Source organism: Canis aureus, chromosome 13 (genome assembly GCF_053574225.1).
Source record: "Canis aureus isolate CA01 chromosome 13, VMU_Caureus_v.1.0, whole genome shotgun sequence".
Lineage (NCBI taxonomy): Eukaryota > Metazoa > Chordata > Mammalia > Carnivora > Canidae > Canis > Canis aureus.
The window spans coordinates 33,683,283-33,707,262 of record NC_135623.1 but is presented as its reverse complement, the minus strand read 5'-3'; the positions used below and the strand labels follow the sequence as shown (position 1 = coordinate 33,707,262).

Sequence of the window (23,980 nt, the reverse complement as noted above, 5' to 3'; positions counted from 1 at the left end):
TTGTTGGGATACAACATAGGTTTTGGTTATTTGGCTAGAACTCTTCATATGCCATATTATGTGTCCAATATACTTTTTAATTGTAGAAAGTTCTCTACTTTGGTGACATTGCATTCTGAGCATCTATTCTTGGTTCACTTCTCTGATTTCTTTTTTTCCAAGGCTGAATTTGGGTACCTGCTCTTGTCTTTGCAAATTCAAATCTTTCACTTAAATAAAACACACACCTCATATGTTCCAATTGTTTCAGTTGCAACTGGTGATTTGCAGTTGGAAATTGCCCCAAGGGTAGCCCGGGTGGCTCAGTGGTTTAGGGTCGCCTTCAGCCCAGGGTGTGATCCACCTCCGGCTCCCTGCATAAAGCCTGCTTCTCCCTCTGCCTATGTCTCTGCCTTTCTCTCTCTGTCTCTCATGAGTAAATAAATAAAATCTTAAAAAAAAAAAATTTTCCCCAAGATAAAAAATTTGCCCCAATGATAAAAGGGTTGCTTCTCTGTGTCTTCTCTAGCTTGGTACAGACTTTATTGACCACATGCAGTCCAGTGTCTGATACCCACACCACAGTGTCAGCTTCATCTTCCATAGGTTCTAAAATAATTTAAAAAAATAAATAAATCCTACCATAAGGAATCCCTTGAGAATCTTTTCTTGCCATATTTCTGGTTGAAAGAGGTTTTCTGAAAGTACATTTAAAATAACCTTCCTCAGGAAAAAAAAGAGAAAAAAAATCCTGATTTCCCCTTTCAAACATTCATCTTTGCTGCTCTCATAATTAGAAGCTATGGGTTGAAGAGGCGGGTCCACCAAAGTAAGTGATAATTGTAGGTACGTTGACAAACACATGATGAAATCAAATTTTAGAGAGGTAATTAAGTCAAGGCACAAATCACAGGAAAGAGAAGGAGATGAAGAAAGGTACCAAAGCAGAAAAGTGATTGAGTTATTAAACAGAGCACTCCCAGCCCAGAACAACAACAAAAAAAAATGTACTGCACTCAAAACATGTCTGTCTGTGATCAGAAGCCAGGGGCATATGGCTAAACTGGATTTACATAACTTCAAGATGATTTATAGTGAACTAAAGCTAGGAAAAAGCTTCAAGGCTCAGGGACAAAACAACCCTATTTCTGTAGTAACCAAGTTAATTAAGAACAATATTTCAGCATTAAATGTGTTTGGGAAAGTAAGGAGAACTACAAAGAAGGCTGGTAGCTTAAATTACATTACAGGAGAATCTTTACTTTTATTGAAAGGTTAAAAATGATCTGGAAAAGAGTAAACAAGATTTATGCTAATGGAGTAACATCTGAGTGTTATTCCTCATATATAATCTGCCTGTACGCAATTTAGACCCCATTTGCATTCAAAGTATTGCTTTCTTTTAAATATCTGCCAGCAAGTATTGTGATGCAGTGGATGGCACTGGTGTCACAAAAGTCTCAGACAAGTCCCCATTATCAGCATCTTCCTGGGCAATGATTATTAAATAAAGTTCCCTCCGAGCTCTGAATTCATAGTCCCTGAAGAAGAAATACTTCCAGATTTAGAGAATGTTTCAACATCCGTATTGAGAGACATGTTGTTTTCAGCCTGGGCTGAGAGAATACACTGAAGGACAGCTTATTATCAATTTCCATTGAACAATAAAAAGTGTCTAGTTATTATTTCAAATTCAGAACGCTTACAGTTGCTTCCATCTGGTTGCTATAATTTGTTCACCCACACACAACTTCTGATTCTTTCACTCAACCCAATCCCCCGGGTTACAGTCTAAATTCTGTTTGTCAACATATTAAATCCCAATCTATCTCCTTATTCTACTCTTCTTTAAAATCTTGTCTAAGCACACATTACACCGTATGGTAAATATGTACTACAGGTCTTTTTTCCGGACATATAGTCTTCAACATCAGAGACCATGCTTTCTTTCTGAACTACCAGTGCCTTGCAAAATGTCTACAATATAGTAGGTACTTACTTAATAAATGTTCATTGATGATCTTAAAAAACTAAAATTATATCTTCCGGATGAAATTTTAGAGCTTTCTGTAAAGGAAAGGCAAATGCCATGAGAGATCAGTTCAAATTTCCTAGGGAAATCTGCTTTTAGTTATATGGATGTTGATGCTTCAAGATAAATAAAATTGTTCTTTGATAATCCAATTTATAAAAAATAGAATATCATAGGCATCTAACTGTTCATTCAGCTTTGTCTCAGAATTTAGTCCACTAACCAAGAAAATAGCAATTTAAAAAATTTCCTTATTTCATCCTTTTTAAAAAATATATTTATTCTTTTGAGAGAGAAAGAGAGAGAAGCAGACTCCCTACTGAGTGGGGAGCCTGTCTCTGGGCTCCATCCCACCACCCTGCGATGGATCGTGATCTGAGCTGAAATCAAGAGTCAGATGCTCAGCTGACTGAACCACCCAAGTGCCCCTCCATATTTCATCCTTAACTAGCAAACCAAAATATAGGAATTTTTTACTTGATCAGACATAAAGTTAATCTACATTTATTCATCAGTGAAACACAGTTTTTATATGTAGCTAGAGACTTGTAAATTAATCTCTAGATTATTTTATCCTAGCATCTTTCTAAAAGGAAGAAGCTATAAAGAAGCATCATATACATAAACGCTATTGAGGGCAGCCCTGCAGCCCAGGGTGTGATCGTGGAGACCCAGGATCGAGTCCCACATCAGGCTCCCTGCATGGAGCCTGCTTCTCCCTCTGCCTGTGTCTCTGCCCCCCGCCCCCCCGAATAAATAAATAAATAAATCTTTTAAAAAAACACTATTGAGCATTTGTTATAAAAAATGTAACTTTTAATGATATTTCAAAGAATGAAATCCATCTGCAGAGTAAGTGCTGGGGTCTCCAGAGAATTAGAGCAACACAGATAGCAGAATTCTCACAGTCATTTCCAGAGCAGTCTCCACAATGGAACAGCTTCTTAATTTACAGCTGGATTATAGCATTTTCCTTCAGTTTGGAAAATGGCTCTTTGGATCATTCAAGCAAGAAAAACTAGATAGCAAGTTGCATCTTCTTTGACACTTATTGAGGATTCTCAGCTCAAATTTATGGAATGTGGGAGTTAGCAAAAGAAAAGAGCTTTTTTGTCAAACTCAACCGCAATTTGATGAAAAAGTCAGGAGAAAGTGGAAATTTATCTCTGTCTCTTTGATCTTTTCTCTATTCATGTCAAAATACCACTTCTGTCTAACTAAAGAAACTTTGTCATTTCTTTTGTAATTCATTCAACTTGAAATGTAATAGAAAATCTCGACATAACATAATTTAGTTTTATTTCCACAGTTCTCTTCTGGGAACAATTTTATCTAATCAGAATTAATCCATAAATTTATCTCAGAATCAAAAAGATTGACTGCTAATTGGCAACACATTGAGACTTGTTTGTTTCTGAATTAACCTCGATCTGGGGCAGCAATATGCAGGCAATCAGGAAAAATATAAATCTAAAAATATATATACATTTAAAACACACTACTATCTTAGGTAATTTAAAATCTCTATACTGTGATTTTTTTTTCCATCTGAAAATAAAGAGGCTAATTGTATAAGCTCATAAATCCTTTCCTCGCCTCTTACATAGGATGACAAGACTTTTCTGCTCCATGATAGTTCCAAAACAAAAACACAAGCCTAGAAGCATCACTAATGTTGACTTCTATTTGTTTTTCCTCTTTCAAACAATATCAAGTTTTCATCCATTAAGCAATCATCTACTTTGTCTTTAGCCTTATGCTTTACTTCAGAATTTATAAAAAGTAAATTCTTAGTTCATAGAACACAATATGCCACTCTTGACAATGACTCAAATTACAATCTACAGGTAAAAGTGAAAGTTCTCCATGGAAACACAGTAGCCTAAATATAATTACCTGAAAAATGTAAATATTAAAAACTGGCTTAATTGACTACATATACCAACAGGACATAAGTATTTATTTTTCAAGGGATATGTAACATAGAGAAAATGATAAAAAAAAAATAAGAACATCTGAGAACAGAGAAAAACTACAATCAGCACTAAATGTGGAAAAAATTATTTCTCCTTAAATCCACAGGGGTCTAGCAAACCTCAAGCAGTAGAAGAAGGCACTAGAGAGTACAGCACATTTACCTTAATCTGCTTCCTCAGCATTGTATAAAACTGCGTGATAGCAATTAAGACTAGAAATCAGGGTCCAAGAAGAAATTGAAAAAGCAAAAAGTGTATATAACTTGAAGGAATATCGATAGAAAGACTGACAAAGTTTGTATTATTGCTTGAATAAGTGATCCGTGGGCCATATATTAATTCATAACAAAATACTTTTGATTCTTTACAATTTGTCAGTCACTAATAATCAGATATTAATTGGAGCAATATAAACACTGAGTAAAAACCTATGCAGTCACTTTCTCATTCAGCATAGTATTCAGCTTCAGAGAAGCTAGATGAATATTTTAATTCAAATGAATGTGGTTTTTGAGTATAAAATAAAAGAACCTGATTGGGACTGGTATAACAGAGTTAGTTGGCTTCCCTTTGGCCGAGATCTGACGAATGGTTAAGATTGAAGAGAGTAAGGTGATAAGGATAGTTACACTGGGCAGAAGAAAATATGTGCAAAGGTTCTGTGAATAGATAGACTATGTGAATTTTAAAAAGTTAGAGTGGACCACCAGAGCACAGAGAGGGAAGCACACAGTGATGTAAGAGATATAAGACAGTGACATGGCTTCACCATGCACAGCCTCCCACATTGTTAAGGAAAGGGTGTTTTCTGTATCCTAAAAGCAATTAGAAGTCATTGGTGTGTTTTAAGCAAGAGTAAGAAACACAATCACATTTGCAGTTCAAAATATCACCAACACTCTCATGAGAATGCTCAGAGTGAATTTAGGCAAGACCACTGAAGAGCTAATTCAGTATTATAGTAAAGAGCAGAGAATAAAGGCAACCATGGAGAAAGAGAGAAACCTATATATTCAGGGGATATTTAAGAGATCAAATTGAGTGATAGGACTCAGTGAAAAATAAGACAAGGGGGATGAGGAGGAGGAAAGTGTCAAGGATGATTGGATTAATGGATTCCTGCCATTAACCTATACGGGAGACAATGGAAAAAGAGACTATGAATTCAGTGTTGGTTATTTCTTCTTTTGAGGTGCATTTGAGATATCCAAATGAAGTTGTCAAGTAGGCAGCTGGATTAAAACAATACTTCCACATGTTATCTAATCAAATACAGAAGAGCACATGGTTAAAAGCAGTAATTTTCAAATATCTTATTTCCTTTGCTTTGAGTAACCTCTCTTGGCCATTTCTTTTTTTTTTTAATTTTTTTTAAATTTATTTATTTATGATAGTCACACAGAGAGAGATGAGAGAGAGGCAGAGACACAGGCAGAGGGAGAAGCAGGCTCCATGCACCGAGAGCCCGACGCGGGACTCGATCCCAGGTCTCCAGGATCGCGCCCTGGGCCAAAGGCAGGCGCCAAACCGCTGCGCCACCCAGGGTTCCCCTAATTCTGTTTTCTATATCCTCTTAAGTATCAGTATCTTTACATATTCATCCTCAAAACATTAAAGTTTCCTCCTATAAATTATAATTTTATAATAATTATATTAATCATTATTAGTAAAACCTCAGCACACATGAGGAAAGAAAGTATAACAGTCTCACTTATTACAAACTAGCATTAGGGGCATATAATTAACTCTTAGTATATGGGTTTTATGTGTCCTAACTAGTCAATAGTATTTACATTGCATTTTGTCTATATTAGTCATATGTGAAACTTTTATAAAAATAATAATACCTGTGCTAAACACTGTGCTCTATACTTACATGCACTGTCTCATACTTTGACTAGGTTATACAGCATTGTTTAGCAACCTCCAAATTTTAGTGATTTGAACCAACAAAGGTTGATTTCTTGCTCCTTTTACATGTTCACCACTGATTGAGGGCTCTGTTCACATAATTCTGACATTCAAATTCTGAGAAGACATAATACTGAGTGTCACAATTTACACACAGGCTCTTGAAGCTTTCAAATTGAAGTGTCATACATCTTTTCTACTTGTGACCAAAACAAGACACAAATCCCAACTAACATCAAGGGAACTGAGAAGTGCCATCCTACCATGTGTCATGGAAGACAACTGGAATTACTTAGTTGTCAGCTTATTACAGTTTATAAATTGGATCTTTACTATCTCCATTTTGTAGATTTAAAAAATGACGTTTTATAACTAACATTAGCAAACTTCACAAACACCATTTTTCAGGATCACATAATATTCATGAAGTAATAAACTTTGTTATAGCAAGAATATCTTAACAAAAAAAGTAAGTATCTTAAAACACGACTAAAACTCAGTTTTAAGGGAAAGTATTATCAAATTATATTAAATAATATATTAATAAAATATTTTAACATGTAAATGTTTTTTTGTCTACATTTTAAAAGGATTTTTTTTTGTTACAGACACATAAATCAATGGTAGAGAATAGAGAACCCAGAAATGGACCCACAACTACCCACAACTGACTTTCAATAAAGCAGGAAAGAATAGCCAATGAGAAAAAGTCTCTTGAACAAATAGCGTTGGGAAAATTGGGCAGCAACATGCAGAATGATGAAACTGGACCACTTTCTTATGCCATACACAAAAATAAATTCAAAATGGATGACAGACCTAAATGTGAGACAAGAAACCATAAAAATCCTAGAGGAGAATACAGGCAGTAATCTCATTGATCTTGACCATAGAAATTTCTTAATAGATATGTCTTTGGAAGCAAGGGAAACAAAAGCAAAAATAAACCATTGGGACTTCATCCTTCATCCCAATAGCGAAGGTAGCAATCAACAAAACTAAAAGTTGACCTTTGGAATGGGAGAAGATATTTGCAAATGTCTTATCAGATAAAGGGCTAGTATCCAAACTGTATAAAGAACTTACCAAACTCAACAGCCAAAAAATAAATAATCCAGTTAAAAAATGAGCAGAAGACATGAACACACATTTCTCCAAAGACATACGAATGGGACAACAGACAAATGAAAAACTGCTCAATATCACTGATCATCAGGGAAATGCAAATCAAAACCACAATGAGATACCACCTCACACCTGTCAGAATGGCTAAAATTAACACCTCTGGAAACAAGAGATATTGGCAAGGATACAGGGAAAGGGGAACCCTCTCACACTGTTGGTTGGGAATGCAAACTGGTGCAGCCACTCTGGAAAACAGTATGGAGTTTTCTCAAAAAGTTAAAAATAGAACTATCATATGACCCAGCAACTGCACTACTATGCATTTACCCAAAGGATATAAAAATACTGATTTAAGGGGGCATATGTACCCTGATCTTTATAGCAGTATTATCAAAAATAGCCAAAGCGATAAAAAAGAATGGAATCTTGTCACCTGCAATGACATGGATGGAACTGGAAATATTATACTGTTTTTTAAATATACTTATACAAATATATACATATACATATATTTACATATTATATCTAGTTGAGGTGTCTTAGATAAAATCTACTTGAATACAAAGGAAAATAAATTGTTGAGGTCCCTTTGAGTATTATATTTCTATGAAAACATTTACCTTTTAATTACTTGAGCATTTAAAATAGCAATAAAATGGATAAATATAATTTGATGAAACTGAACAACATTCAATACATACTACTTAACTTTTAAATATAAGTAACAGAAACCATCATCACTAATCAAGCAAATGTCTATCTGCTCTGGTGATTTTTCCTCTGTTCCTCCATCACAGGACATTCTGTCAGAAGACAAACTGTTGTTATAAATCAAATAAAGAACTACACAAATCCTATGTTTATGTAATCAGAATAATTAATGATATAAAGAACAATATGGATATGTTGCAATAAAATTTTTTCTTAAAATGCCTTGTTTTATTGTTAAGTAAAAAGAGAGAGAATTATGGATGTACAAAAATGGGTATAAGAAAAATAAGAAATGGCTTTTGTCTTCAAGAAACTAAAATTCCGTAAGTAGGGAGAGACAACTCACAGGAATAAATTAAATAATGTTGAATTGATAAAATTCATAGCAGGGATTTCAAAAGTCAGAAAGAGCAGTTCAGAAAATAAGGGGAGATCCATTCATTGAAATAGCTGCCTCTCTGTCTTGAGGCATAGTCTTCTCTTTTAGGATGAATGGCTGAATCAACACTTAGACTGTAGGAACAGAGTTTTATGTTTTCATTCCAATAGAAAATTTAAAAAATTATTTCTCTTAAGTGTTGTAGGTATTTTTATAATCATTTTAAATAGAAAACCTCTGGAAATAAATGTTAGAAAAGATAAAACTGTACATTTTAGTAGTAAAAATTGTAAATGGAATATGTAGCCAGCAACTTAACTTCATTTACCTAAGAGAATATGAACTGGATCTGAAAATATCACCTAATCCCCAAACACCTGATATACTTCAATTAACTCATAAAATCTGAACTTTTGCAATGATTGCAGCTGATTCAAGTCATCAATCAATGAAATGGCAACTTTTGGTCATTACTCACTGAACAAAGTTTGAATACATAATGAATTAGAGAAAGATACTTGAGAATAATTATCCATCTGCTACACCATAAAATTCCATCAAGCTTAATTTACAAATATAGAGTGTGATTTTGACTCAGTGATAAGCTGTTAAGGTCAATCATTCTACTCATCAATATTAGCATTTTTACAATATAACATATGATTAGTCAAAAATAACATCAATATTTATTTTCTAGATAAATGGAATTTTTTACCTCCAAGATACAGCAAGAAAAAAATAAAAATAAGACATGGAATTTCTAAAATTTCACAATTAGGATGCTCTATTGTGTATTCCTTCCAAGATAAGCATATGTTTTATTTCTTTCATTATTATATGGAATTCCAATAAAAGTAAAGTTTAATTCACTAGAGTGATATCCAAAAAACTATTCCCTGTAAAAGTCATCAAATCCTTTCATTTCTAGTGATGTTCTACACACCTTACAAATCATGAATTGATTCAAACTGGAACTAAATCACAGGACCTAAAATACTTAAAAATTAAGTCTAACAGGGCAGCCCAGGTGGCTCAGTGGTTTAGCGCCGCCTTCGGTCCAGGGCGTGATCCAGGAGACCGGGGATCGAGTCCCACGTCGGGCTCCCTCCCTGCATGGAGCCTCCTTCTCCCCCTGCCTGTGTCTGTGCCTCTCTCTCTCTCTCTGTGTCTCTCATGAATAAATAAATAAAATCTTAAAAAAATTAAGTATAACAGATAATGATTTTTTATCAATTCCAGAACTAGGGTACCCTCAAGGAAAATAGATCATTAGACTTTTGTAGAGGTTGCATATGTATATTTTGTACATGGCAGTACCTTTAGGATGGCAGATGCGATAGAACAAGAAAATATAAATTATATACTTTCTTCTTATAAACTGAAGTGAGGATTTGTCTATCTTGATTGTGAATGTGCATAACCTCGATTAGTCTGAATTTTTATGATGCATCAGAATAACCAAATCCTAACAATCTTTAATGAGATTAGATTTAAACTTTACTAACAAATTTCTTTAATCACTCAACCATATTTTGTGAAACATTTAGTTAGTTAATATAAGATATAAATAAAGCTCATAGTTTTAAGACTATTATGTGGAAAAGTTTAATTTTTGAGGTAGAACTATAAGTCAGAAGTTGAAATATGATTTGGAGGAAGACACTTTAATTTACTGAAATTCTTTTGCTTTGATTTGTGTCTCTTAGTCCCTATCACCTACCCTTCCTTTCCCATTCTCTCATGTTCAGACTTTGAAGTTTATAATGAGTGGGGTCTTCATGAATAAACATGGAGAAATAATAACTAGAAATTATCAATATGGGAAATAGAAATCAGTTCATATAACACATTCAAAATATCTTTACCATCTCCTATGGATTAAGTGGTATTCTAAGCACTAGTGGATCAAATTTAAACAAAAACATCTAACATTCTCCTGAAGCTAAGATTCTGGTAAAAGTAACACGTGAGGAAAGAACTGAAGGACATGAGGGAATGAGATAGTAAAGAGAATTCTATCAAATGGAAAGAAAATTTGCTATCTTGGTAAAGAGAATTGTAATCAAAGGGAACTGCAAATGCTGAAGATTTTTTTTTTTTTTTCAAATGCTGAAGCTTTAAGACAGGAGCCTACTTGATGTTTATGAGGAAAAGTGAAAAAGCCACTTCAGCATAATAGAATGAGCAAGAGTAGAGTTGAAGGAGATGTCAGAGAGGACACTGGTAAGACAAGAAAAAGGACAGACCATATTGGGTGAAGCTTTTATTTTATTTTTTTAATAAAGTTCTTTGACATTTCTCCACATAGCGATGGGCTCTACATCCTCTCCTCTTAAATGTAAGTAGGCTTACAACTCTTAACCAATAGAGTATGGCAGAAGTGATATTATATTACTCCTGAGGGTAAGTCATAAAAAGGCATGGAGCTTCCTTCTAGTTCTCTTGAAATTCATTTTCTGGACTTTTACTTAGTGGATCCCAACCACCTTGCAATGAGAAGCCCAAACCACATAGGCCACAAAAAGAGGCTCTGAATGACAACCCCAACCAAGTCCCACTTTGAGTCATCTCAGTCCAAAATGGAATGAGGCCTTTGGTGATTCTTTGAAGACTGTTAGTGTATTTTGCCCTTACAAAGAATATAACTACTTCGTACTAGGGCACAGGTTGTGAAACTTAAAAATGTTCTGCAAATTAATGTTTTTTCCCCCTTGAGAAGCACTATCTCGGTCCCTTCCCCTTGAATAGAGGCAGTGTTGTATTTGACCAATGGAGTATGAAAGAAATGATGCTCTATTACTTCATGGATAAATTATAGAGAATCATGCAGCTTCTCCCTGGATCATTGGGTATATTCATTCTCCAGATGCCTCTTTCTGAGATACTACCTCTTGGAAACCAGCCGATACACTCTTGGGAGCTCAAGCCACATGGAAAGACCATAAACAGGGGTTCTGGTTGACAATCCAAGCTGAACCCAGTTGTTAAACCATCCTATCCTGGGCACTAAAAATTTAGTTAAAATGCCTTTAAATGACTCCAGATATCCTCAGTCTTCAAGCTATTCAGCTTGAATATTCTCAGCTATTCAAGTCTTCCTGGCTAAGATCCAAGGCATTCAAGAACAGAAAGTCCTCATTACCACTGCACCTTGAAAGAATTCCTGACCCAAATGATATGCAGTTGCTACTGTTTCCCATTACTAAACTTTGGCTTAGTGAATATATCAAATATATTGAGCAAAACTACATGATCTGGCTTAATTTTTAGAGATACAAACTGATTTACTAAAAAATACGGGTACTATCAGAGGTATATTACATCTTGCCAATGCCACGAACAATATTTATAAAATAGAAAACTGTATGTCATAGCTAAGTTGGACCAAAATGGAAAACAAAAGTTTTGAGTATAGTTGTTAAAGAACAATTAAAACTGAATTTTGAACATGAGGAATAAACCAGATCATTGAATTATATAGCTACCCAACTCACTAGTCTAGGTCCCACTGCTTTCAAAGAAGGTATCTGTGCAGATACAGTAATGCATTTTGGCACTCAGAGGATTTGGTGGAGGTGTACCCATCATAGCTGGCAGCAGAGCCAGCAGACCAGGAGGGCTGCGGGAGTCCAATGAGCATGTCTCTGAGGCAACCTCATCATTACTATCCAGCTAGATATGAGGCAGGTGGATGGGCCCAAATGGTCCCTACTTTGGTCTCTTACCATAGCAGTGTACTTTTAGAGGCTCCCGAGTTGTATACTACCAATGATACCACAGGTAACTTTAGTAGAGATGGGCCTACAAGCAGGACAGTACAAGACCTGGACCACAACCAAAGGGTTTCTGTGAATAAGATCAGTATAGGGCTGTGGAAATGGGTAGGATAGAGGGGTTCTGTGAGTTCAAAGGGACAGCTAACTTCCTCTGCTCTCCATGAATAAATAAAAGAATCAAGTTTTTAGCAATTGAATAAAACGTTAAAAATGATTGTTGAGAGAGAGATTCCATATACCTAAGACCTGTTTTAAGGCATTAGATAGTCAATTGATCTTTTTTCAAAGGTAATGGCATAAGAAAGAAAAGTTGACGTGAAGGCAAGCTAGCTATAATGACATATCAAACACTGATGAAATAGACAGTGAATGATTTCATACTACTCATACTAGCTTTAATGGAATCTTAGAAGGGAGAAGTAATTCAACAAAGTCTTTTCACTTAAAGGAAGCTTTAAATTTAAGCAATCAATATCCCATCTGAAGGGCTAAGTAAAATTACAATTTGTCTTATTTCTGGAAACTAAAATAACTAAAACTTATTTCTGGAAACTAAAACTATTTAATCTCAATCTTCAGAGCTTAATAGTGTTGAACTGTTTCCCCTTCTCTATTGTGCACTAACTCAGAATAGAGTATTATCTTTCAGTGGTCAAACATGGATGAAAAATGAGCACAGCCGGATAGTAAACAGCAGCCCAGTACTTTTTCATATTTGGCAATAATGCATCAATTTTCTTTCTCAAATATGTTTGTTTCTTCAGAAAATTTCCTGAAATAAGACCTCTCCTTCTTCAGACTTCATCACACTCAATATCTTCCATCATTATTTGTAATACCATTAGCAAGTGTGTATACAGCCTTTTCTCTGTGCTAGCAGAGTACTAACTGAATTTCCCTGATGGCAAGTGATGTGGAACATTTTCTCATGTGCTTGTTGGCCATGTCTATGTCTTCCTCTGCGAAAATTCTGTTCATGTCTTTTGCCCATTTCATGATTGGATTGTTTGTTTCTTTACTGTTGAGTTTCATAAATTCTTTGTAGATCTTGGAAACTAGCCCTTTATTTGATATGTCATTTGCAAATATCTTCTCCCATTCTGTAGGTTGTCTTTTAGTTTTGTTGACTGTTTCTTTTGCTGGACAGAAGCTTTTTATCTTGATTAAGTCCCAATTGTTCATTTTTGCTTTTGTTTCCCTTGCCTTTATGGATGTATCTTGCAAGAAGTTGCTGTGGCCAAGTTCAAAAAAGGTGTTGCCTAAGTTCTCCTCTAGGATTTTGATGGATTCTTGCCTCACATTTAGATCTTTCACCCATTTTGAGTGTATCTTTGTGTATGGTGTAAGAGAATGGTCTAGTTTCATTCTTCTGCACATGGCTGTCCAATTTTCCCAGCACCATTTATTGAAAAGACTGTCCTTTTCTCCAGTGGATGGTCTTTCCTGTTTTGTCGAATATTAATTGACTATAGAGTTGAGGGTCCACTTCTGGATTCTCTATTCTGTTCCATTGATCTATGTGTCTGTTTTTGTGCCAGTACCACATTGTCTTGATGATCACAGCTTTGTAGTACAACTTGAAATCCAGCACTGTGATGCCCCCAGCTCTGGTGTTTGTTTGTTTGTTTGTTTGTTTCAATATTCCCCTGGCTATTCGGGGTCTTTTCTGATTCCACACAAATCTTACGATGATTTGTTCCAACTCTCTGAAGAAAGTCCATGATATTTTGATAGGGATCGCATTAAACGTGTATATTGCCCTGGGTAACATTGACATTTTCACAATATTAATTCTTCCAATCCATGAGCATGGACTATTTTTCCACCTCTTTGTGTCTTCCTCAATTTCTTTCAGAAGTGTTCTGTAGTTTTCAGGGTATAGATCCTTTACCTCTTTAGTTAGGTTTATTCCTAAGTAACTTATGCTTTTGGGTGCAATTGTAAATGGGATTGACTCCTTAATTTCTCTTTTTTTTTCAGTCTCATTGTTAGTGTACAGAAATGCCACTGATTTCTGGGCATTGATTTTGTATCCTGCCACACTGCCAAATTGCTATAGGAGTTCTAGCAATCTTGGGGTGCAGTCTTTTGGGTTTTCTATGTACAGTATCATGTCCTCAGCAAAGAGGGAGAGTTTGACTTCTTTGCCAATTTCAATGTCTTTTATTTCTTTTTGTTGCCTGATGGTTGAGGCTAGGACTTCTAATACTATGTTGAATAGCAGTGGTGAGAGTGGACATCCCTGTCATGTTCCTGATCTTAGGGGAAAGGCTCCCAGTGTTTCGTTTCCCCACTGAGAATGAGATTTGCTGTGGGCTTTTTGTAGATGGCTTTTAAGATGTTGAGGAATGTTCCCTCTATCCCTACACTCTGAAGAGTTTTGATCAGGAATGGATGCTGTACTTTGTCAAATGCTTTCTCTGCATCTATTGAGAGGGAAATACAAATCAAAACCACAATGAGATATCACCTTACACCAGTTACAATGGTGGAAATTAACAAGACAGGAACCAACAAATGTTGGAGAGGATGTGGAGAGAGGGGAACCCTCTGGCACTGTTGGCGGGAATGTGAACTGGTGCAGCCACTCTGGAAAACTGTGTGAAGGTTCTCCCAAGAGTTAAAAATAGAGCTACCCTAAGACCCAGCAATTGCACTACTGGGGATTTACCCCAAAGATACAGATGCAGTGAAAAGCCAAGACACCTGCACCCCAATGTTTCTAGCAGCAATGTCCACAATAGCCAAACTGTGGAAGGAGCGTCTGTGTCCATCGAAAGATGAATGGATAAAGAAGATGTGGTCTATGTATACAATGGAATATTACTCAGCCATTAGAAGCGACAATTACCCCCCATTTGCTTTGACGTGAATGGAACTGGAGAGTTTTATACTGAGTGAAGTAAGTTAATCAGAGAAGGACAATCATTATATGGTCTCCCTTATACAGGGAATACAAAAAATAGTGACAGGGATTATAAGGGAAAGGAGAGAAAATGAGTGGGAAAAATCAGAGAGGGTGACAAAACATGAGAGACTCTTAACTCTGGGAAACGAATCAAGGGGTAGTGGAAGGGGAGGTGGGTGAGGGTATGGGGTGACTGGGTGATGGGCACTGAGGGGGCACTTGACGGGATGAGCACTGGTGTTATACTATATGTTGGCAAATCGAACTCCAATAAAAAATATACAAAAAAAAGTACTAACTAAATTATGTGTAACACTTTATTTATATCTACCTAATAATTTTAAGTGGGTAACATTATTTTATCTATTTTATAAATAAGGAGAGTGAGTACAAAGAGATTGAATAAACTTCCCAAACATTTGAATGTAGAAAATCCATCTCTAGTGCACACTCTCTTAACTACTATCCTATAGAGTTTACAGTTAACTGTGTTTGTGTATACATGTTCCTAAATCATGATTCACATAAGATTGATCATATATGCATGAAGTATAGCAAATTATTTGCCACAAAGGGTTTTTATTTATTCAAAACATTTAGCAAGAATAAAGACTTAAGTCCAGTGTTACATATTGACCAAAATTATTAGAATCCATGAATGAATCATTTTAGTCATGGTATAGACATTTTAGAAAAAGAGAAAAAGCATATGTATTTGCATTATATCTAGTATATATTAGATTTTGTTCTTTTTTATGTAGCTGAATACTCTAATTTCAAAATAATATTCTCTGGGGGCACCTGGGAGGCTCATGTCATGATCTCCAGGTCCCAGAATGAAGCCCCATATCGGGCTCCCTGTTCAGCGGGAAGACTGTTTCTCCTTCTCCCTCTGCTCTTTCTCTTCCTTGTGCTCTCTCTCTCTAATAAAATCTTAAAAAAAAATATTCTCTGGAGAAGGACAATAGATTTCATGTACGCATCTGAAACAAATTTTAAGGAGACAAGAGAGAGAAGGCACAGGAACATGCTCAGTGGTCTCCACACTATGCCACGCATTGCACTTCTTGGATTTGAGGCCAGTGAGGCAACAAGGGAGGTAGCAAGCACTATGGGTAAGTCTGAGGAGGACTCTGACCTTGCCCCTATCATTTAAACTAGCACAATTCTCTTTCACCTATTTTATATTTTCAAGGTGTGGTGCCTGAATGATTCCTGATCTTTGCTGAAAAACTTAGGTCTTAGCATCTGACAATTTCTCAGGGTCCAAGTCCACAATTAAATTCTCTTTCAGAAAGCTAGGCAATAAAAGGCTTGTAGCTTTTTAAAGAAGTTACTTTTAAAAATATAATTGTAGTTCTGGTGATAGCAAAAAAAAAAAAAAAAAAAAAAGTACTTCCTCTTTCTTATCAGTAGTGAGGTCAAATTATCAACAAAATGATTTTATTATACACACTGCCACTTTTACATTGTTTTCTCAGTTCACTTGGGTGGAAAAGGCACAATTAAGGTCTTTTCCGAGTCATTTAAAGGGAAACCTGAAGCATAAAGTTAAACTAATTAGTCATATTTGAGGATGAGCAGTTCAATGATGATCCTAAATGCTTTTGATTCTTTTTTGAGAAGTAAGTGGGTGTTAAATTATATATAAAAATTGCTTCTCATAAAAGAAATAATTATTAAAAATCTTTTTAAAAGTTGGATACATTCTCATAATGAAATTTCATAAAAGAAAAATCTGACAATGATTTAAAATTTCCATTTACTGAAAAGAATATTTTATCAATTAATTTGTACCAGACACACAATCCAAACAAAATATTGAAGATAATCCTGGAGAAGGTTATTTTACTCATTTGAGAGAAAAACCATTTTTGTATCTTATGAAGTGATTAGAAAGATATACTGATGATAGAGAAACAAATTTTAAGATTTTATTTATTCATTTGAGACAGAAGGGGAGATGGGGGGAGAGAGAGAGAGAGAGAGAATGAATTAGTAGAGGGAGAGGAAGAAGAAGCTGACTCCCCGAGCCCAGAGCCCAATATGGGACTAGATCCCAGGACCCTGAGATCATGACCTGAGCCAAAGACAGATGCTTAAGTATCTGAGCCACCCAAGTGCCTCAAATTAAAAAAAAAAAAAAAAAAAAAAAAAATTGACATAAACTTTCAGGAAGCTAAAGGGAAATATGAAATTTCAAGGCTAATTGTTATTGGGAATAACAGAATTAAGGGAGGAAACTAGACACATTTTCAAGCCAAATCTTGTTCAAAAGGAATACGGTAACAATCCTAATGGCTCAGAATTTGCAACTCAGTTTTCTTTCTTAATCACAACTATTCTTAAACCTTTTCTTTAAAGCTAACAAAAATGAGACCAATAAACACTTACTTACAAGGGCCACTTTCTGACATAATTAAATTTCTATTCAATTAACTGAAGTCTCTTCTCCAGGTTTTGCTTGGAGTTTGGGAGTTTAATGAAGCAATAAAGGACTGTAATTAATGAAAAAATATATAAATACATGTTTCATGAGGTACACTTGTAAGGATCAGATCTTTATCCTATTTTACCTATCTTGTACAAATTCATTTCTACTTAACAGGTATTTATTTTGTATCAGGAATTGGGGTTTAAGAGACAAGTAAGATAGACTGCCTTTTAATAAACAAATTGCAATAGCAATGGGAAAAATTGTTTTCAAGGGAAAAAAAAGCTCACTTATCCATTACTACTAAAATAGGGGCTGGGAAGAGAAATAGTTTTCCATAATACATTTCAAAGAAAAGTGCTAGTGCCTTATCTCTGTTACTAATTGTACGAACTCTGACTAGATTATATGACTAGGTTAAAATTTGCAGTTGAGAATAATTATTATTTTAGAGAGATTAGTTTGCTTAAACTCACATAGTTTCAATGGAAAAGATCTGACTGGAACTGAGGTAGATCCCACTCCACTCATGTTTTAAAGCTCTGATTCTCTTCCTTTGAAGTAGCATGTAATTACATCTCTGAATCTGGCCTCACAGGTAGAAACTAAGCCTGTACCCCTCTGGGGCCAGGAGCAGAATCTTCCCAGTGTCAGACTTGGGGGTTACAACTTATATTATACCTGGCTTAAGTTTAAAGAAAAAAAAAGCAATGTGAGAATAAGATAACACCCAGAGCCTTATTATCTCAATAGTCTGATGAATGCTAAAGGAATAAAAATTTGTTTTTGTGTTGTTTTGTTATGCATGCATGTGGCAAAAACAAAAATTTCATAGGAATATACATAAGCATGCTTTTTAATGCAGACTGCTTTAAGGAAGAATGAGTTTTGTTTCTCTCAGAGTTGATCTGAAGATCACACCTTCACACTGACATGACTTACTAATAGAGGAATGACATGAAGCTTATTTTAACATTGTCTTTATAAAAAATTCAGTACAAATTTAGGTTGTCGTAAGGCATCATGATTAAGAGCCCAGGCATTGTAGTCAGGCAAACAAGAGTGCAAAACTCAGTTCTGAAATTACTAGTATTCTTTAGCAATTAACTTACTTGTACATGTCTTCTTATTTGTATAATTGGGTAATTACTAAGCATTCTATAGTGGGTTTTTTTGGTCCAGATTTAATAATATATAAATTATTTTAGTACATGTCTGAAAGATATATTAATAAATTATTTTTATTTTAGTACCATTGTTATTTGTCATTATTGTTGTTTTTGTTAGTTACTATTATTATTGTTGTCACAAAGACTCTAATACATACATCATTGCTGTATAGGTTAGTTTTAATTAAACTAACCTGGATAAAATGAAAAAACAGTTTATTCTGAAAACCTATAAAAGAGCACAGGAGTTAAATAGGGTTGAAAAATCCACATAAAAATTAAAATATTTTAACTATTTTATTATATATTATTCAGGAAATATTAATACAAAAATTAAAACTTATTGAATTGTAAGGATTAAAGCTAAATATATTAGGTATAATTAATGTGCATAATATTAACTATTTTTGAAGAATTTATAAGAAACTCATAGAACTCATGCATTTTTTTTAAGATTTTATTTATTTATTCATGAGAGACACAGAGAGAGGCAGAGACACAAGCAGAGGGAGAAGCAGGCTCCATGAAGGAAGCCTGACGTGGGACTCGATCCCAGGTCTCCAGGATCACACCCCGGGGGCTGAAGGTGGCGCTAAACCGCTGGGCCACTGGGGCTGCCCAAACTCATGCACTTTATTAATAATTATGCATATCAAAAAAAAAAATTATGCATATCGGTTATTTAGGTTTGGGGGAGCTTTTCAGTGGGAGTATTTTCTTAAGGTCACCATTTTTTGTTCCTAGAAACAAGTTTTCTACCTCCTAGAAGTATAAATAATTTCAGAAATATATTTATTTTGGAAAGACAGAAACTGTAAAATTTTAATTTCTTTTCACCAGAGTTTAAGAATTACAGAGGGCTAAAATGGATAAAGAAGTTGACACTTAATTAAATTTGACCTTTGTTTATTTTGTATGATTTGATCCTTATATATTTGTGTTCTCTTTAATAAGTTAAATACTTAGCCAGCTCTTATATATAGGAAAAACAAAACTTTCCTCAAATGTTTGATCACAGATTCCAGAATAAGAAAGAGGCTAAAAACTCAGAAAAATAAAGGAGTGAAGTACTGTGGGTGGTAGTTAAGGAAGTTGAGGTCATGCTACAAATGAAAATCATGGTATCGGAGTGGAAAGACATGAACAATAGCCAGGTTGAAGACTCTAGTCAGATTTCTGAGTTGAAGACTCTGACAGAAGCCCTGAGTAAGGTATGAAGCAGACCCCATAAGTAAAGTCACAAATATAAAGGGAATAGAGATCTGTATGCTGGGGACAGGGAACAACTTCAGAGTCAGAGAGTTCATCAACACTGATGTGAACATCCTGTTGTTCAAGACAGAAAACACGGATGAAAGAAAGATTAGAGGTAAGGTATCAAGCCATTGATGGAGATGGGAAAGTATCTTAGATGTTGGTAAATGACTACAGTGACAAGGGATAGATAGTGTCAGAAGTGCTATCAAAAGAGAAGCCATTTAGTTAACATAACATAGCGATGATGATCTATAAGCAATAGTCTGAATCAAAGAGATATTTGGCAACCTCATTTTGTCTCATTGAAGGGAGAAATTTTTAAAAAGTAGATTTCCTTTCTGGGAACTGCTGGGCTCTCAGGGAGTGTAGTAGGTTGAACCATGCCCTCCAAAAATTCATGCTGACCAAGAACCTCAGAATGTGACCTTATTTGAAGATAGTTTCTTTGCAGATATAATTAGTTAAATTAAAATAAAGTCATAACTGGATCAGCCCCAAATCCAATGACTGTGTCCTTATAAGAAGAGAAAAGGACACACAGGGACATAGAGAATACCATGCAGAAATAGGCAGAGATTGGAGCGATGCAACCACAAGCCTAGGGATACTAAAGATTGTTGGCCATCACGTGGGAGGGGCACAGAACAGATTTTCCTGGAGATCTCCCAAAAGAAACTATATCTGTCAGCATCTCAATTTTGGACTTCTGGCCTCCTTACCTGTGAGAAAGTAAAGGCTATTCATTTAAGCCATTCTGTTTATAAATATTTGTTTTGGCAGGTCCAAGAAACTAGTACAGAGAAAAACTAAATTTTCAGCCACTCCAAGAAAAGAAGAATTTAAAGAAAAAGTTAAAGATAGGCATCATATCTAGCATAGTTATGGACAGTGATCAACTTGACTTGGCCTGAAAAGGGAGGAACTGCTCTTTCCAAGGGATAATGACAGAGAAGGAGGTAATATTAAGGAAGATGCTTTGACCCAGATCAGCAATTGCTCATAATAGGGAATATGACTTTGAGAGTCATAAAGAACACACAAAAAAGACAGTATTGGAAAAGCTAATATAATCCATTCACTCCCACTGATAATACCTAAATTTGAAAAACTTGGTCTGAAATTTCTTTCCAGGAATCATCATGATATAGCAGAACTCAGCGGTGGAGTCACACGGATATGGATTACAATCCTTATTTTTCCATAAATGAGTTATGAATATTTGGAAAATTCTTGACCATCCTTTAACCTTGTTTTTCCTACTTATGAGAACAGTATTAACCCTTTTATCAAACTGTGAAGATTTATATGACATTTACTGAGACCTAGCACATTGCACTCTATATAATGAAGATAGAGAAATGACCCCTTGGGTTATTATGAGATTGAATATATGTAAAATACATAGTAAGCACTCTATATATGTTAGCTATTATTTGATATTAGCTTTTCTTCTCCCTCTCTTAGGTCTGATGACTAATACAAACTCCAGGAAAAGGAGTGAGCTGATGTGGAGCTATAGGATGTATGTCAGCTCACGCAGTCCATTTAAGCTTCATGACACACCAGTTGAAAAGCATTAGTTTAATGTGTTGTCACAGAAAATGCTGAATGTAGAGTTTCAGAACACAGTGTAACATTTACTCTTTTGGAGTAAAAAAGAGCCAGCTCAGTGAAAATATGCTGATGACATGAGAGAGTATGTTATTAATGACACATTCTTGGAACATCACTATATTTTGAATCCCATTTTATCAAGTGTACAAGTGTGTACATAAAAGTAACAATAGATTACTCATCATGAGAAATACCCAAAGCATAAACACTTGTGCACTATCTTTGATTTCTATTGCTCCCAGATGTTCACATAGTAAAAAAAAAAAAAAAAAAAAAAAAAAAAAAACTCTGTTCAAACAAAATAAATCAAACTTCTCTGATCATCTTGCATAAATGGTATCAGATTTATAGTTTCTTAACTATATTATCTATTGATAAACTGTATCTGTAGATTAGGATAATACAGTTAGTATCTATTTCCTATTTTCTGGTTTTTGTCTCAACCTTTGGAGCAAATGAACAATTCTGCAGCACTTTTATTGGGGTAAATACTCACAAACACCTTGGGCACTGAAGTGAGTAAAAATTATTTTCCCTCTCTCTAAGACTTCTAAATTCCTTTCATTCACTTTGCAAGAAATAGATGTGTGCAATATTCCACGAACTGGCCTAAGTATGGGGTTGGAGCTGCAAATCAGCAAATGTCATCCCTGCCCTCGTGGAGGTGACACTGTGTGGAGTATGGGTAGAGCAGGCTGGCTGAGAAGACAGATCAAAAACAAGTAAACAGTATAACAAACAGATGTACATAACGAAGCAAATACGGCAACTACTAAAAGGTATTCCTCAGTGGATGCCTCACGGAGGGAATGTGGGAGGCCTGAATTATTTTAAAAGTCAGGTATGAAGAGAGCTGAAGGAAGGGTTTTCTAGGCTGAAGATCAGAAGGAACAGAGGCCCAGAAAAGGAGTTCCCTTGTGGGAAGAGGGTAAAGAATGCCGTCGTGGCAGGAGTGAAGAGGAGAGCAACAGGGCAGTGGGCCAAATAATAGAGCCTCTTTGTGGCAAAAGTCAGGAACATGGATTTTATTCTGAAAGTCTGGTGGGGGAAGAAAGGTAGAAAATAGTTTTATGTAGGAGAACTTATGAATTGGTTTATAACTTAAAAACCTACTCTGGCTACTCTAAGAAACTGCAAAGGAACAGGCTGGATCAGTTACATAATCTGCAAAGTACAGCACAAAATGAAAAGGCAAGATGCTTTGTTCAAAAACAATGAACAATTTCAAGCGGATGAGAACAGAACATTGAACCAAGTGAGAGCCCTTCTGTGTGCCATTAAACAAATCCCATTTCCATGAAGCCAGCAAGCCAGCCCTGGGTTCTCTCTCTCTTTTTCTGTCTCCCTCTCCCCACCCCTCCGCACCTCCTCCCCTCTCTCCCTGCCCTGCCCCCTTCCCTGGCTCACTAGATTTTTTCTTTCCTCTCTCTACACCTCTCTTACTTCTCTGATGGCTGGTGTATTGTTTCCTCATGGTCTCTACTTCCCATAATTGGGTTTGCCTTGGTTGCAAATTCAAGTTCAATTCTACATTACGTTTCAACTTGTGGTTGAAGAGCCCACAAGCAACAATATATAGAGTAACCTCATTTGCCTCCTGAAAGTCCCAAGGGGAAAATATAATGCATTCTTTATTCTCAAGGACATAATTCTATCATGGACTGATCACCCCCCTGTCAGGGGTAAGTGAAGTATCATATAATCAAAAATGACCACCTGCACCTGCCCTTTAATCAGAAATTTCTTCTCAGGGGGTGCAGTAGGGGTTCCAAAATATATTTTGGCCCATCTCTGTTTTCCAGAGAACAGTGAAAACTTGAATGCAGTAAACCTAAGGGTTTGATCTCCCCCAATAAAAAAAAATTGTCATTTTTAATTTGAAGCAATTAAAATTAATTACCTTGAGAATATTTTTACTTCCATGATATATGGTCACAAAAGGTTAAATATTTGCAAGAAAGGATAAGGTATAATTGTTTCTGTGATATATATCATTGTTGAAAAACTGATCCATTTCTTTAACACTGCTCGTATGCATTTGACAACATAAAGCAATAAATAATTACTAGCTGCCATTTATCAAGGGAAAACTAATTTAAAATTAATCGCTAATCGAACTGAAGACAGCCTCTGTCTATTACATACTAGGATCATTACATCTTATTTTTTAACCAGATTGTGATAAAGTATGAACTGTAAATATGAAAAGTGATATGTCTGTGGACAACCTTCTTCATCCTGTGTACCACTGACATTATTTGTTCACTTTTTAATTGAGAGAAAGTCCAAAGACTTGTTTCATTTCTTATACCTAAAATTCAAACAAAAGACAACAGATTTCATGTCAGCATATTCTGTTTCCTCCAAGGCCAGACTGACCATGAGGACCCTAAATGAATTTGAACAAGGAGTTCACCACCTTAGCCACATTTATGAAATGGCAGGTATTTCAAATAAAAGCCTGCAGTCTTAGAATTTTTTGATTAAGCTAGATCTTTAGCAAGTTTTAATATACAATTTTGGCATGGGAAAGAAAGTAGACATTTTCGAACATGACAAAATAATACATTCTTAGAAGCTATTTTTATTGTTCAATTATGCTTGATTTGATATGCTAAACTTTCTATTCTTTAAGTTTTGTATCTCTTAAAGTATAGTACACAGGCTATCTTCATCAGAATCATGGAGTAATAGATGATGGGGAGGAGG

General features: G+C 35.3%; 1 long non-coding RNA gene across 11 annotated transcripts in view; it reads right to left on the bottom strand.

The window, feature by feature from the left end:
- Positions 1-23,980, bottom strand: part of LOC144282262 (uncharacterized) — a 146,730-nt gene that overhangs the window by 26,752 nt on the left and 95,998 nt on the right. For 7 of the 11 annotated variants that reach the window (XR_013350632.1, XR_013350631.1, XR_013350630.1 and 4 more), the window contains 5 exons: positions 18,595-18,629; positions 17,196-17,295; positions 7,733-7,826; positions 5,864-6,015; positions 1,979-2,046 (listed from right to left, as the gene is read on the bottom strand). This is a non-coding gene — a long non-coding RNA (uncharacterized LOC144282262). Of the gene's footprint in view, positions 1-1,978; positions 2,047-5,863; positions 6,016-7,724; positions 7,827-17,191; positions 17,296-18,594; positions 18,630-23,980 lie in introns of all 11 variants that reach the window. The other 4 variants (XR_013350637.1, XR_013350635.1, XR_013350636.1 and 1 more) reach the window with 4 other exon arrangements.